Here is a 13,899-nt window from a genome sequence, read left to right as displayed (position 1 = left end):
GGATACAATGTTGCTAGACTGCAATACTTGTTGCGTGTGATTCATATAATACATACAACGGATATAATGTTATTAGACTGTAGTACTTACTACGTATCATATCATATAATACATTCTACAGATACACGGACACACGCCCTCCCATTAACATGTAGTCTACTTTCACATATTTATAGTGTATGTTTATGGTTATATTCTTTTCCAAAGACTTTCTGCAACAGAATGTCATTAGAACTTATAAAGGTCTTGTAGAACTCTTTTTATTTCTGCAATCAAAGCAGAAAATAACTTTGCTGAGGGCTATCTCCTTACCTCCATCAAGAGTGACTTGATTAGTTTCTGTCCTCCTCAGACTGCCCTCAGCCTCCCCATCCCCTGGCAACAAACCTGACTTCCTTTTAGGAGAAGTCATGCTAATCATCAGCTTTCTTTTCATATGCAAATTATCCCCAAACTTTTAAGAACAGTTATATTCTATGGCAGTCACAGCATTTTTCATAGGTTTATTATATATTATTCATAAATAATGTTCAAAAGTACTTTTTAGCTATAAACCATGTTTAGAATTGGAGTCTCTATAATTTCTCAGATGATTTTTTCACATTCTCGGGAAAATTTTTTTTCTAATTCCTTCCTCATGGTCCCTGCTCAAAACCAAACTTTAATGTGGAAACTTGTTATTCAGTGGCTGAAAACGTAAGCCTTTGCCCCAGTTCCCAGGCAGGTACATTCATAAAAATAACAAGAACCCTGACTGGCGCAAACACCGAGGGAGGTCCTAGCATAGCCCTGCAATTAACATGCTGAAACGGATTTCCTCGCTGCTGCCTCAGCCGTTCTTCAATTAAGTAGGACGAGTGCAATGTGAAGACACGATGCTGTTTTGGGCAGTCAGAGACATACCCCCCACCTTAAATTATAGATCTGTTTTGCATTATCCTTCTCCCCTGTTAGAAATCTAAACAGTCTTTTCTGAACTTTAAAGTACAATGAAATGATTTAGTAAATTAAAGAAAAGAAAGTTCTTGCCTGGTAGGTGAAAAAGCTGTCACGATGGCTGATTTCAAGCTGGGAATCGCGACCAGGGAGGACGAGGTCTCTGGCTCTGGGGAGACTCTGCCGGCTCTGCAGGCGAGCACTGGCCTCCAGGCAGCAGCCGCTCCTTTATACCGCTCCTCGCTGTGTGGGGCTGTCAATCAGACACAGGAGGAAGCACGTTTAATTCATTCCCTCGAAGCAATGACACAATTCCTCCTCTGATCGCGCATTTGCTCTGAGCACCTGGCACAGGGGTCCACATCCAGCCCCTCGCGCTGACGCCGCCCCTGCTGGCTCCAGCCTCTCCAGCGGGGGGACCACAGAGGAGGAGCCAGAGGAGATGGAGGCAGGCACTCACTTTTCCTGTCCTCTCTTAGAAAAGAAAATGCTATAAATAAAACCAGCAAGATTGGCTGGAACTCCCCTTTTTGCTTAAGAGAAAGAATGTGAGTTCTATGCTTTAAATATGTTTCACATTATCCAAAGTGAGAGTGGTCTTTCTAAACCAAATAAGTAACAATCAATGAGACACAAAAGAATAACGGGGTGGAAATAATGAGTCTGTATAGTAATGGAGTTATTATATGGATGAATTAATTTACCATGTACAAAATAAATGATATTTAATGTAAAGGAAGTCAATACATTTCATTTATGCCATTAGATGATGGAGAAATAGGATGGAGAGAATTATTTTCATCCAAATCCCAGTTCATGTGCTCGGTCTGGGCTCCCTAGGATGGCCTCTCCCTGCGGACACCCAGCACAAGGCCAAGTCCATTTGGCACTCATTTTCCCAATGGCATGAACAACCTATAATCAGCTTCCATAGGCTCAATTAGTGGGGCAGTCTGATGCATAGGTTGTGCAGAATAAAGACTCGAGAAGTAAAAATAGCGGCAACAGTCAGCCTCCCTGCCTCTCCCCAGAACTCACACATCTGGGGAGGTGGACAGAGGGTGGAGGAGAAAGTGGACAGAGGGAGGAGGAGGTGAGACATCGCCCGAGGCCAGGGTGGATGGTGGACAGAAGAGGAGATGTGGGGTCAGCTGCACAGGCTGGTTCTGAGCAGATGGCACTGGGGCACCTGGACATTGATGTGTGCAGCAGTAGAAAGGTCCTTGTTCACTAAAGAATGTTAAGAAGGCTGCGTGGAGTTAGCGCTAAGCCACCTTGGAGTCTGGCGGGGGAGCATCGCTGAGGGACTGGCATTCTATACCTGGTCCCCGTCAGGTTGGGGGCCATTGAGGGGCAGACGAACATCAGGCCCCACAGAGAGCAAACCATGCTGCTGTCCGGTTCCGGGGCCTTCTGCAGGGGTCTGCAAGGACAGGGCGGGGGAGGGAACTGTCACCAGGATGGGCAATGATCTTTGATCGCTGTTTACACTTCTGAAAGCCTGTTTTATGACAACTGTCCATTTATCACCTCGTAGACAGTATCAATTTCTGATGTACAGAGAGAAAACAAACTTGACTCAAAGGATGCACGTGTCTTGTTTAAGGTAAGATGTCTTGCTTTTGCTCAGCTAATTGGTGTAAAAGTCATCATTCGAATAAAAAAAAGTTGCACAAAAAAATCGGGGCTCTAGGAACTAAATTGATCTTATCTCAAATTCCAAAGGAAAATTTATAACCCAGTTTCCCTTAAAGACTTCTTAAGGAATAGTCAGTCGTCAGTTTCCCAGTTCATTTTCTTTGCTTACAGTTTGCTCGTTCCTGTGGCCAGAAAGTGGAGGTTTTGACCTCTCATCCTACGTGTCAGTAAAGCTGCTTTGAATGCATTTCTTCATCTGTTCAGCAGTTTATCATCCATCTACTGTCAAACCTTTATGACACGAGTCCTGCTCTGCTTAGCATTTCAGGAATACACGAGTGAAGAAGACAGTGATTCCACCTTCCTGGTTGCTTAGGAGAAAAGAACCACAAGTCACGACACGTGTTCTGAGGAGCCCTTGACCACGAGGTTCAGGAGAAGAGATTTCTTCCAAAGGAGAGAATCAGGGAGGGCTTCTCGAGGAGATGGTACAGAGCTGACTGGATCACGACATGTGGGGAGAGCATCGTCGGTGGAGGAGATGTCACAGAAAGGACAGCAGCATGAGGGCTGATGGTGTGAAGAGACAAATGACTGGGCGGAGCTGGAGCGGAGGCTGCGCGGGGAGGCGGGGAATGTGTTCCATAGGTGATGGAAGTCAGAGAGATGCTCCAGCGGGAAGAACTCCACGGCCCCATCGTGCAGAGGGACTGAGGGAGGCGGCATGGAGGGGAGGATCCTGGCCAGCTCCCACGGGACAAAGGGGACAGGTGATGATAAAACCGGAAAGAAAAATCGGGGGAATGGCGGACAGTCCAGAAATTCTTAGGAACCCATAGAGACCTGAGCAAATCATCAGTTTGTGGGGATGGGGAAAGTGTGCGTCTAAAGGAAGAGGGGGAAGAAGGATGGAGCACAGCCACACGAGGCCGAGGTGCTGCAGGCTGAACCCCATCCCCATAAATTCGCATCCTCCTGGAACCTGTGTGTGTGACCTGATTTGGAAGTAGGGTCTTTGCAGATGCGGTCAAGCTAGGATGGGGTTGCCCTGGAGGAGGTGGGCTCCAATCTAATGACTGGTGTCCTTACAACACGAGGACATTGGGACACAGGAGGACACCATGTGACAACGGAGGTAGAGATGGGGGTGACGTGGCCACGGGCCAAGGAAGAAAAGGATTTGCCAGAACATCGGGGTCTGGAAGAGGCGGGAAGTTCTCCCCTAGAGCCTCTGGGTTGGGGGGGCACAGCCCAGAACACCTGGGTCTCAGGTCTGGTGTTTTGGCCTCCAGACTATGAGATGGTGCATTTCTGTTTGATTGAGCAGTCCCTCCCTTTGTGGTTTGTTAAAGTGGCCCTAAAAACTAGTGCAGAAACTAATGCCAGGTTCCAGAAACCTCTGTTATCACAGTCGTTATTTTTGAAGTGCTCAGTGTCGTCCTGTGGGTCCTGGTGCAGTGGACATTCCCATAAGAGATGACACCTCTGACCTGTGTGATCACAGACGAGCTCTGAGGCGGCGAGCAGGCTAGTGTTTGCTGTCAAGGACGCAGCAAGGAGATGACCTGAGGATAGCACATGGGGACTGTGCAGGGCTTTCCACCTGGCCCGGGCCCAAGAGCGTTTCCATCAGCGACCAACACACACCCAGAGAGGACAGCGAGCCGACTCCAACTGAGGTGCAGCTGGGAGGGACAGTAAACACATCCGAGACTGGAGCCAAAGATCTCAACAGGCTAAAACTGGGCCTGATCTAATCATTGGAATCAGGATCATTGTCAGAATAAGAGGCTGGCTTGGCTTGCTCTCTACAGATACAGCCTGGGCCAGGCCCAAGTTTCTAGACCCTGGAACTCCAACACCCGAACGTGGTGGGGAAATTGAGATGTATGAAGCAGTGACACAGGGGACATGAAAGGAGACAGGCTCAGTATCCGGGACCACAGGGACCTGCCTGGGGATAGTTCAGGGCCAGGCAGAGCATGGCCCGGAGAAGCAGGTCGTGTGGAAGGAGCTGAGAGGAGCAGGTGAGGGCTGAGCACCTGGACAAGGGTCCAAGGCAGGTCCTCAGAGCTGAGGGCACAGAAAGGCATCAAGGGGAGAGGCCCCAGGGAAGTGGCATCACCTGGTAAGTAGCTGGCTTCAGTTCATAACTGGGGACTGAGCTCACACACGGGAGGGCCTGCTAGGACCTGAGGACATGCACGATGGGGTACAGTGCTGGTTCCACCTCAGGGGCTCACAGACCAGCAAGGGGGCACCTTGCGGGGGGACCCCAGAGCCTGGTCCCCACTTGGTGCAGTGGACAGGCCCACATCCACCCCGCAAGTGAGTCAGGAGCCAGGATGACACCACATCCCGGGTAGAAGGAAAACGTAGGCAGAGCCCAGATGAAGGAGCTAGAAACCCAAGGATGCGAGGGCTGGGGGCTGAGGGAGGGAGTAAGGGGCCAGGCAGGCGGCGGGCAGTAGCCATGCCCAGGAGTGGTGGGGATTCCCCCGCCAGACCTCTGACTGGTGGTCCTCTGGTCGATGCCTAATCATTTCTTGTGACCAGAAGCTGCTGTATCTGCAGAGAGTCAGAATATTTGCCACCAAACCGTGAGTGTCTCTGACTCAGGAACCACCCGATTGCTGATGGTCCTCAGGTCATAGGATGGAGGAATTCACACTGAGAGTGATGACGAGAAGAGGAGAGGAGAAGTGGAAAGAAAGGGAGCTAGGGACAGACCTGGAACAGCATGGAGTCCAGTTAGGGAGCTGGGCCCCCAGTTAGGGACCCAGGGCCGAGTCAGCCAGCCTCAAGATTGCCAAGGAGTAGGGTTTCTGAACTTCTGATGGCTGATTAACACCCATGACTGGAGACCGGGTCAGCCTGGAGACTCCCATGAGTCTGAAGATTGGGAACCACAAGGTCTCACAATGGGAAGGATGGACAGGGCATCCAGGTAGCATTTTACAATGTGATAAAATGAAAACTCTCTACTCAGGCTCAAACATCAACTCTTTTAGGACATCCTATGGAGAAGGAGGGCTGACAGGTACGGATCCCGCCCCAGGTACATGGGATGGGGCTGTACTCCTGCAGAAGTGCCCTGGCCACCCTAGGTCTGTGCTGCTTCCAGGACTGGACGGATGGGACCCTGGTGCAGGAGGAGGAAGGACGTCAGGATAAAGAGGGGACTGGAGTAGACATGGAAGTGCTTAGCCATGGCCGCTGACTTCAAATGCTTGAAGAACCGTTAGGAACAGGAGTCTGTGGCTTCTGGAGCAAATTCAGAACTTACACACAGAGGAAATGAGGTTAGGATTCCTGCTCACTCCTGGCAGCTGCCTGCTGGGCAGAAGCTTCCAGTCACAAGAAACACTTGGACATCAACCGATGCCCACCGACCGCCCGTCAGAGACGGGCAGGAGATTCCCGCGGCAGGCAGGGTGGGGCGAAAGGCGAGCATCTGAAAGGCAGGGAGGGAGCACTCACAGCTGTCAGTCTCAGAACAATGTCCAGTACGTCTTAGGGGTGGCAGAGACTCCAGAACCATCTGTTGAGTTAGAGAATAAACGAGCAGATTCATAGATGGATAAAAAATTGACTCTGTTTCTCTCCCTGAGAAAACTCAGTGGGTGAAGTGTGGATGGAATGGAAGGAAGAGAGAAGGTCAGTCCAGCGCTGGCCCCACTGGGGACTTCCAGGCAGCCCCCCGGAAGGATCCTGGGTCCCTGTGGGAACTGGGGGTTCTGGAGGGGAAGGCCAGGCTCAGGGACCATCTAGCTTGTGCTGTGCCTCGGTGGGGCCAGGGGAGGAGCCTCCAAGGGCACCGGGCAGCCTCGATCTCCATGACACACCAGCCAGGTCTCTGTGACCAGAGCCAGGAGCAGGGAGCAGCGAGGTTGCTGCTGGGCTGCGCGATCACAGCTGCCCGCATCTGTTTCCTCTTAGTCTCCCCTCAGCCGTGAGTAAGCAGGGCCCTCTCACCCCTCCTCTGGGCGGGAGGGTTCCGGGAACCGCTCAGCCATAACCAACAACAGAGGAGGAACAACAGTGTGATTCCTGCGTGAATGTGCCGGGGCCTGGTAGCAGCAGCACAAAATTCCTGAAAGAAAGCTCATGAGGACGGAGGCCCAGCGAGATGAGGTCATGGGTTATTTCTGTCCTCGGTGTGAACTGAGCGCTCACACAACGATGCTGGAGCTGGCCCTGGGGAGTGCGGACGGCCAGGGCCATGCGGACAGGGTGAGGGGGGCGGAGTGAGGAGACCCCTTTTCCTGGGAGGAGGTGTAATGTGGTGGGATGAGCAGAGGACCAAGATTCTAGCTCCAACCGGCTGTGTGATGCGGACAAGCCCCTCTCTGGGGCTTCGCTTTTTCCCTTGTAAAATGGGCATAATGATAAAACCTGTGTCTACTCAGCTGCTTCGGATCCAGCCCCAGGGTGGTGTAGACACACTGTGGTTGGAAGCCCTGGGCTGAAGTTCTCGACACTACCAACCTCTCAAGCATCCCCAGCACATCTTGGGCGTGCTCAGGAAGCGGGTGACAGGACTTTATGGCTTCAGGCCCGAGAGCAGAACAGCCCGCAGAGGCCTACAAAAACCCTGGTCGCCTGGCGTCACGTCCTTCCTCCAGATGGGCTGTGCCGGGTTAGGAAACGCAGGGGCACAAGACCCCTTCCTGCACCCTCTGTGTGTTTGCTTCTTTTTAAACCCTCTGAGATGCTGCAAAAAGACAGCCTCGCTCATCAGGGGTTGCTGGCTCTCTGATTTAGTTGGTGACCATTGGGATTGTGGAGGCCTTGAGCCAGCAGTGGGGTGTCCCAAGGGATGGGGGAGAATCCACTGCTTGTGGTCAGGTGGCCCCTGGAAGATGCTGGACTCCTTCCATCTGCTGCGCCATGGCACTTGCACACCTGAGATCAGCTCCCTGCCTCCAGGCTTGTTCTGTCTGTGTGACCTTATCCTGTGGGGGTTTAAACCTCACCACAGCCAGCCACCCACCTGTGGGCTCTAGACTCATCTATCCAACTTCTGTTCCCACTCGCCATTGGACGCAAACCCCGGGTCAGCAAAAGAAGCCCTAATACCCTCGCCTTCCCAACCCCCGTGGACAGAAAGCTGACCCCTCCTACCTTTTGCAGAGGAGCAAGTGTCACCAAGGATCCGGCTTCTGAAGCCAAGGCCTCTGAGTCATCCGATTCTTATCTCTCCCTGGAACTCCTTATCCAAACCATCTACAAGGCTGTGAGGCAGCCGCTCATCAAGGCTTAGCCATCATTCTGTCTGTCTGTCCCACTGCTGCAACCCTGGCCGTGGCCACCTCCTCCCTCTGCGTGCTGCGGTGGGACGGACCCTTATTCAGCAGCCTGGGAGTTGACTTGGCCCTTCTGTTCTGCTCTGTCTAGGTGACAGCAACACGGGGGGACGCGGGCACCCCCTCAGAGGGAAGTCGCACGCTCCCGTGACGCACCTTGCTCGGGAAACGCCGGCTGATGGCACGTATGAGACAAATGTTCCCCCAGACTCACCAGAGGATCCTGGCATGAATGACACCATGGGAGCACCCTGCTGACAGCCCCTGGTGGCCCCCGTCATCCTGAGAATAAAGCCCTTCCCAGCGTCTCTATGCTCAGCCTGACTACCTTCCCACCTCCTTTGGGCTTCCTCTCTTCCCAGCCCTGACACCCTTCTGTGCCTCATGCAGAGGCCTTGAATCCACTATTCCTTCTGCCTGAAACACTTCCCCGTCAGCTGCTCAGATGGCTGGTTCTTTCTATTAATAGTTAGTCAGGTCTCAGCTCCACTGTCTCCTCCAGGATCAGCCAACTGGAGACCCTTTCCCACCCACCCTGGCCCTCCCCCTGTCATCTCAGCTCTGAGGGTCTCACTGATCTAAGCAGCATCTGGAATCGCCTCACTCATTCACATCTTGCGTTATGATACACTTTCCTCACCCTAGACCATGAACCCCTGAGGACGGAGGGTCCAGGAGGGCAGGGCTCGCTGCCTTGCCCCTGCTGTGGCCCCCGCCAGGAGGACAGGCTCAGCGGATACTGGCTAAATTAGTGAATGACCCAGCGTCCGTGCAGATGGCTTCGTTCTCGGCCGTGAGTATGGGAGACAGCTTGCCGGGGAGAGATGGAAGCTCGCCTAGTCGCTCCATCCAGAATCCATTCATCTTCAACATACGCCATCAGAGGAGGACAGATTACCCAGCGGAAATTAACTCATTAATATCTTTGTTCATTTGCTAAGTCAATTGGTATCAAGATGATAAACATCGCATGTCTGAGATCATGCTAATCGCTGAGTCCATCCCAGGGGTGAGGCTGAGATTCGAAAGGGAGGATGAGGTCCAAAGGGCCACGTCTCACAGCATCCCTTAAAGGAGCCTGGTGGAGACATCGATCAAACTTCCAAAGAACAATTCTCAGGTGCGACTGTTCAGATCGGGGAGAATCTAATGCAGTGGAGGGGCGTCCTCTGCTTCAGAAAAGCCTCCATCAGCATCATCTTCTCAGCAGAGCTCGCACAGGCACAGGGTCCAAATCGCACTTGGGAGTCAGTACCAGAAAGCTGCTGTTCCGTGTTGTGGGTCAAACAGAGACAGGGGCTTGAGCACCAGCCGAGGTGGAGCCAGCCCACTGTGCACCTAAGGAGGAGGGTCCCAACCCCACGCTGCACTTGACTTCCTCTAGAAAACCCACAACTGTGCTCAGAGCAGAGAAAAGCCGTCAGAGGGTGGATCCAAGTTACCTGGTTGGAGGACGAGGCTCAGATCCAGTTTGGAATGACTGCCTGCTGGTGGGTCATGAATAGAAAAGGGCACGTAAAAGTTGGGGCCCCAAGCGTGTGACAGGCTCTGTGCTGGTCCTCTCCTAGTCCACTTGGATGTGCCATCTCTAATTTGCTCAACAAACCCTGCCGTGGTGCCATCAGCTGCATTTTGTAAAAACTAAGGATCAAAGTGGTTCAGCAGCTTGCTCATGTTGACAGCTGTGGACAGGCAGAGCTGGCCTGCACGGTCCGCCTGCCCCAGAACCTTTGCCCCTCCCTGCCCTTGTGCGTCTCCCCAAATGCTCCCAGCCCATGGTGGGGACGGAGTTCCTGGGAACGCAGTGAGGGCTTTGTGCCGAATGTCCAGTGTGCCACGGAAAACACAGCAGGGGACCTTTGCAGAAATATCAGGGTGGGAGATCAACGTTAAATCCGTCTCCAAGATAGTCTGTGAGATCCCTGAGGGTGAGGTCTGTTTTTCTTAAGACTCCCTCCCCAGAATCTGGCACAGAAGATCTTAGGAAAGACTTTCGACAAACCGACTAACAGACAGAAACGTGCAAAAAAACAAATGTCGATGCTGTGTGAGCTTATGGAGTCACCAAGGGAGAGAACTGGGAACGTGCAGAGATGGCGTTGGAATCCCCCGGGGTCTTAAGCCGCAGGATCAGAACCAGAATTGTGAGTCCAACGGTGACAAAGTCATGACGAAGCCTCTGTCCCGGCAGCCTTGCTCTCCTGGGTTTTGGGGTGGAAGCAGGTTAGATTTGAAAGCATTCAGAGGAAGAGTCTTACCAGCCAAAGAGATGCTTTTGGTCCACGGTGGAACCCGATGGTGATGGAGCCGGCGGGTCTCCTGGGGCCGACCACAGGCCCAGGAGGAACGGAACTGAGACAGTGAGGACCACAGGCTCATTTCCAACCAGGTCCATCTGTGGGAAGGAAGGACAAAGTCCGTGCCCTTACTAAGGGTTAGATTCTTGTGGTGCTGGACTGCATCTCCACCACCTTGGACCTCTCACTGCTCCCAGAAACCCCACCTCTAGCAGGTGGTCCGCAATGTCCTGTCACACTGGGGTGGGCTCAGGCTCAGCCTCAGGCACACGAGAGGCCTCAACACAACAGGACGTGGGAAGAGGAAGGAGCAGCCAGAGCCAGACAGCCTGAGGCTGGGGAAAGTGGCCTGGGGGATGCTGGCCCCCAATCCCACCTTCACGCAGGCCAGTAAACGCAGCTTCCTGTAAGCAGCTGCTGGTGTGGGGTGTGAATTCAGCAAGTGTAACACGCAGCGGGGGAAGTCAGGGCGGCAGTAAGAACTTGAAGTCGCGGGGCTGCAGCAGTGATGTGCTGGCAGAGGCTGGGAATCCGCTCCTGGCCTGTGGGAGAGGCAGTGGGAAGAGCTGGGCGGGGTACGAGGACCCCATGAGGCCAGCAGTTTCAAAGAAGGGCCTCGGGCTTAACGAGGAAGCAGAGTTCCAGAGAAAAACCAAGGTGCCGCACTGACAGGTGGGCTCATAAGTGGAATTCTGGGTGCACAGCAGGGCGGACCCCAGGACTGGACACAGGGCTCTGAGGATGCACAGCTCTGTCCTACCAGGTCAGGACGGCCTCAGGCACTGGGGAGGCTTGGGGCAGCCCCTCACTCTAGACGGTTGTTGGAGTTGTGATAAAACAGAGAACGTGGAGATAGAGAAAGAAAGTGGAGCCAGAAAAGAAAGTTTGAGCATGTCCTGTGACTGGTCTGGGAAGGACACCTGGCATAAGCAAGAAGGCAGCCTCTTCCGTAGGAGAAATTGGAGTCCCTCCATCGCAAGGTCCCCCAGGGGGAGCACCTGTGCTCGTCGTGCACGGCACGCCAAGACACCTGGTGAGGAATCCTCCGGACGGTGGCTGCAGCTTCCCTGTTCTACACAGAACCGTGAACAAAACCTGCCTCTAAATCCATGTGTAGGATCTCAATTGTTCTCAAAACTGCAGAACTACCACGTTCAGTAGAGCTGCGAGAACAAAGTATTTGCTCCCTTTCTTTTAATAAGGATATTATGACGCACATTTATGTTGTTTCACTTGATATAGATGACCGGTGCTTTCATTTTCCTCAGACCCTAAAGACTGCCATGGTCTTACACACGATGTGTAGAAAAACAGGGTTGTCCAGAACAGCCAGAGCTCCAGAACGGATCTGACTGCCGTGCACGTGGTTCGGCCCGTGACCGTCAGCTCACAATTTGAATTCAGAAGCGTGATTGTCAATGTGGCGTTTCCGCGGAGTTTTGCCCTCGTTTGCTTAACTTCAGGAGGGTTTTGCTCAATGTTGTCTTTCGTCAGGGACGCGACTCGGGCCTGAATCACATTGTGTGGCGTCCTGGGAGAAGGCACACATAGCAATGGGTTTTCACAAACAGATTCATGTGACTGACATTTACACAATATTTTTGCAATTAGGCAGGAATCTGAGCACAGAGACAAAATGAGAAGATTCTCGGGCCAACCAGCTTTGTGTTCAACGCTCACTTGGTGTGTGCACGTGTGTGCCCTATTATGGAATTCATTATTTAGTCAAAAAGGGCAGAGGAATTCCAGTGATTATAAGATACCCCAGCTAGCATGACAGATGCAAGTAGGACTTCCAATGTTGAGCAAGTTTAACCTTTTGCAAAGTGCAGTTACAGAAAGGAGTTTAGAAGTATCTTCGTTCTTTCCGATGTCGTTGCAAGTTGGTGATCAGGCCAAATTTTGCAAGATGTCTTAAGCGGCACGACCTCATAAGAAGGGCTCAGGGCCTTCATTTTCTGCTCAATTTTGGATCGTTCTGAAAAATTCTTGGCAAACCTGCTGCATTAGTCAGGGTTCTCCAGAGAAACAGTACCATGAGGTTGTACATATATACAGACAGATTCACCATCAGGAATCGGCTCAGGCGATTATGGAGGCTGACAAGTCTCGAGACCTGCAGCCATCAAGCTGGAGCCTCAGGGGAGCTGATAGCTGAGGTCCCGCCCGAATCTACAGGCCTGAGAAGCAGGAGATCTAATGATGTATTTCCAGCCCGAAAGCCAACAGGCTCAAGACCCAGGGAGAACCAACGTTTCAGGTCAAGTCCAAAAGGAGGGGAAAATCCAATGCTCCAGCTCAAAGACAGTCAGGCAAGAAGAGTCCCGTCTTCTTCAGGGTAGGGTCAGCATTACTGTTCTAGTCAGGCCTTCAACTGATTGGATGAGGCCCACCCACATTAGGGAGGGAAATCTACTTTACTCAGTCTACAGACTCAAATCTCATCCAAATAAACCTTCACAGATGCCCCTCCTCCCCAGAATAGTCTTTCACCAAATGTCTGGGCTCCCCATGGCCCAGTCAAGTTTACACATAAAATTAACCGTCACAACTTATATGGCCAAAAATTAGAAACCAAAAGAAGAGAAAACAAAAGGATTCTTCCGTTTCTCAATGAGTACAGATCAATAATGAACTGTATAAATATTACTCACATCCAGAATGAATTTTTTCATTATGAAAAATTAATTGTTAATTATTAAGATAGCAAAGGCAGGGGGCCGGCCCAGTGGTGCAGTGGTTAAGTTCACACGTTCCGCTTCAGCGGCCCGGGGCTCACCAGTTAGGATCCCGGGTGCGGACATAGCACCACTTGACAAGCCATGCTGTGGCAGGTGTCCCACGTATAAAGTAGAGAAAGACGGGCATGGATGTTAGCTCAGGGCCAGTCTTCCTCAAAAAAAAAAAAAAAAAAGATAGCGAAGGCAGAGCTTTAAACAGGAACGTGTCTGACTGCATAGGTTGCAGCTCATGAAGCTGGTCCTGCCTGATTCTGATTCTGCAGAGGAAACCGGGACATAAGGTATACAAGCTAGGTTTTCATGGCGCCACACCGTCAGGGCCTTCCCAGGGGTCGCTGCTCTCCTGCCTTCCCTGCTCTCAACAGGTAGGTGGAACTGCTCCAGGAGCCTGAGGGAGCCACTTCAGCAGGGGTAGCAGGTGCTGGCCAGTGGGGGACAGCTCATCAGAGCTGGTGAAACGACGCACAGAGACTGGGTGGGGCGGAGGGGCTCAGAGAGGTCTGCTCAGAACAACCACAGCGTCTACCCCAGCAGCATACCCTGGAGACCCTCCCGTGTCTACACAGACGAGCTGATGCATTATTGGCAGTGACTGCATGCCTCTCGTTGTTTGCTGACTTCTTTGTTGAGCCAGCATGCCTGTTGATGGACAGTCAGGATGTTTCCAGACTTCTGAGGTTGGACACAGTGCCCCAACGATTATCCTTATCTGTGGGTCATTCCACGCATACGACAATATCACCACGGGATACGGAATCAAAGGCTGTGGGAGTCTTTAAGTGTGGAAAGTATGGCCCAACCCCCTCCACAGGATGGGGGCCAGTTCACCCTTCCTCCAGCAAAGCGTGAGAGTGGCCAATAGTTTTTGAGCAGATGCATCGCTGGATCAGTTTGGCATTTTAGGAAGACAATCCCGGCTCCAGCGTGAGGATTGGCTGGTCAGGGGAGAAAACGAGGTGAGCCAGGGCAAAGGTCCGGGCC

The 13,899-nt window shown here is 52.2% G+C and overlaps 1 protein-coding gene across 2 annotated transcripts in view; it reads right to left on the bottom strand.

Moving 5' to 3' along the window:
* The window catches only part of THBS2 (thrombospondin 2), a 32,638-nt gene extending 31,219 nt beyond the window's left edge, over positions 1–1,419 (bottom strand). The window contains exon 1 of one of the 2 annotated variants that reach the window (XM_070256116.1): positions 1,030–1,419. The gene's annotated coding sequence lies outside the window, so the exon portion shown is untranslated. The remainder of the gene's footprint in view (positions 1–1,029) is intronic. The other variant, XM_070256117.1, reaches the window with a different exon arrangement.
* Positions 1,420–13,899: the final 12,480 nt, after the last annotated feature.

The sequence above is a fragment of the Equus caballus genome, chromosome 31, assembly GCF_041296265.1.
Source record: "Equus caballus isolate H_3958 breed thoroughbred chromosome 31, TB-T2T, whole genome shotgun sequence".
NCBI lineage: Eukaryota > Metazoa > Chordata > Mammalia > Perissodactyla > Equidae > Equus > Equus caballus.
This window is presented reverse-complemented; position numbering and strand designations above follow the sequence as displayed.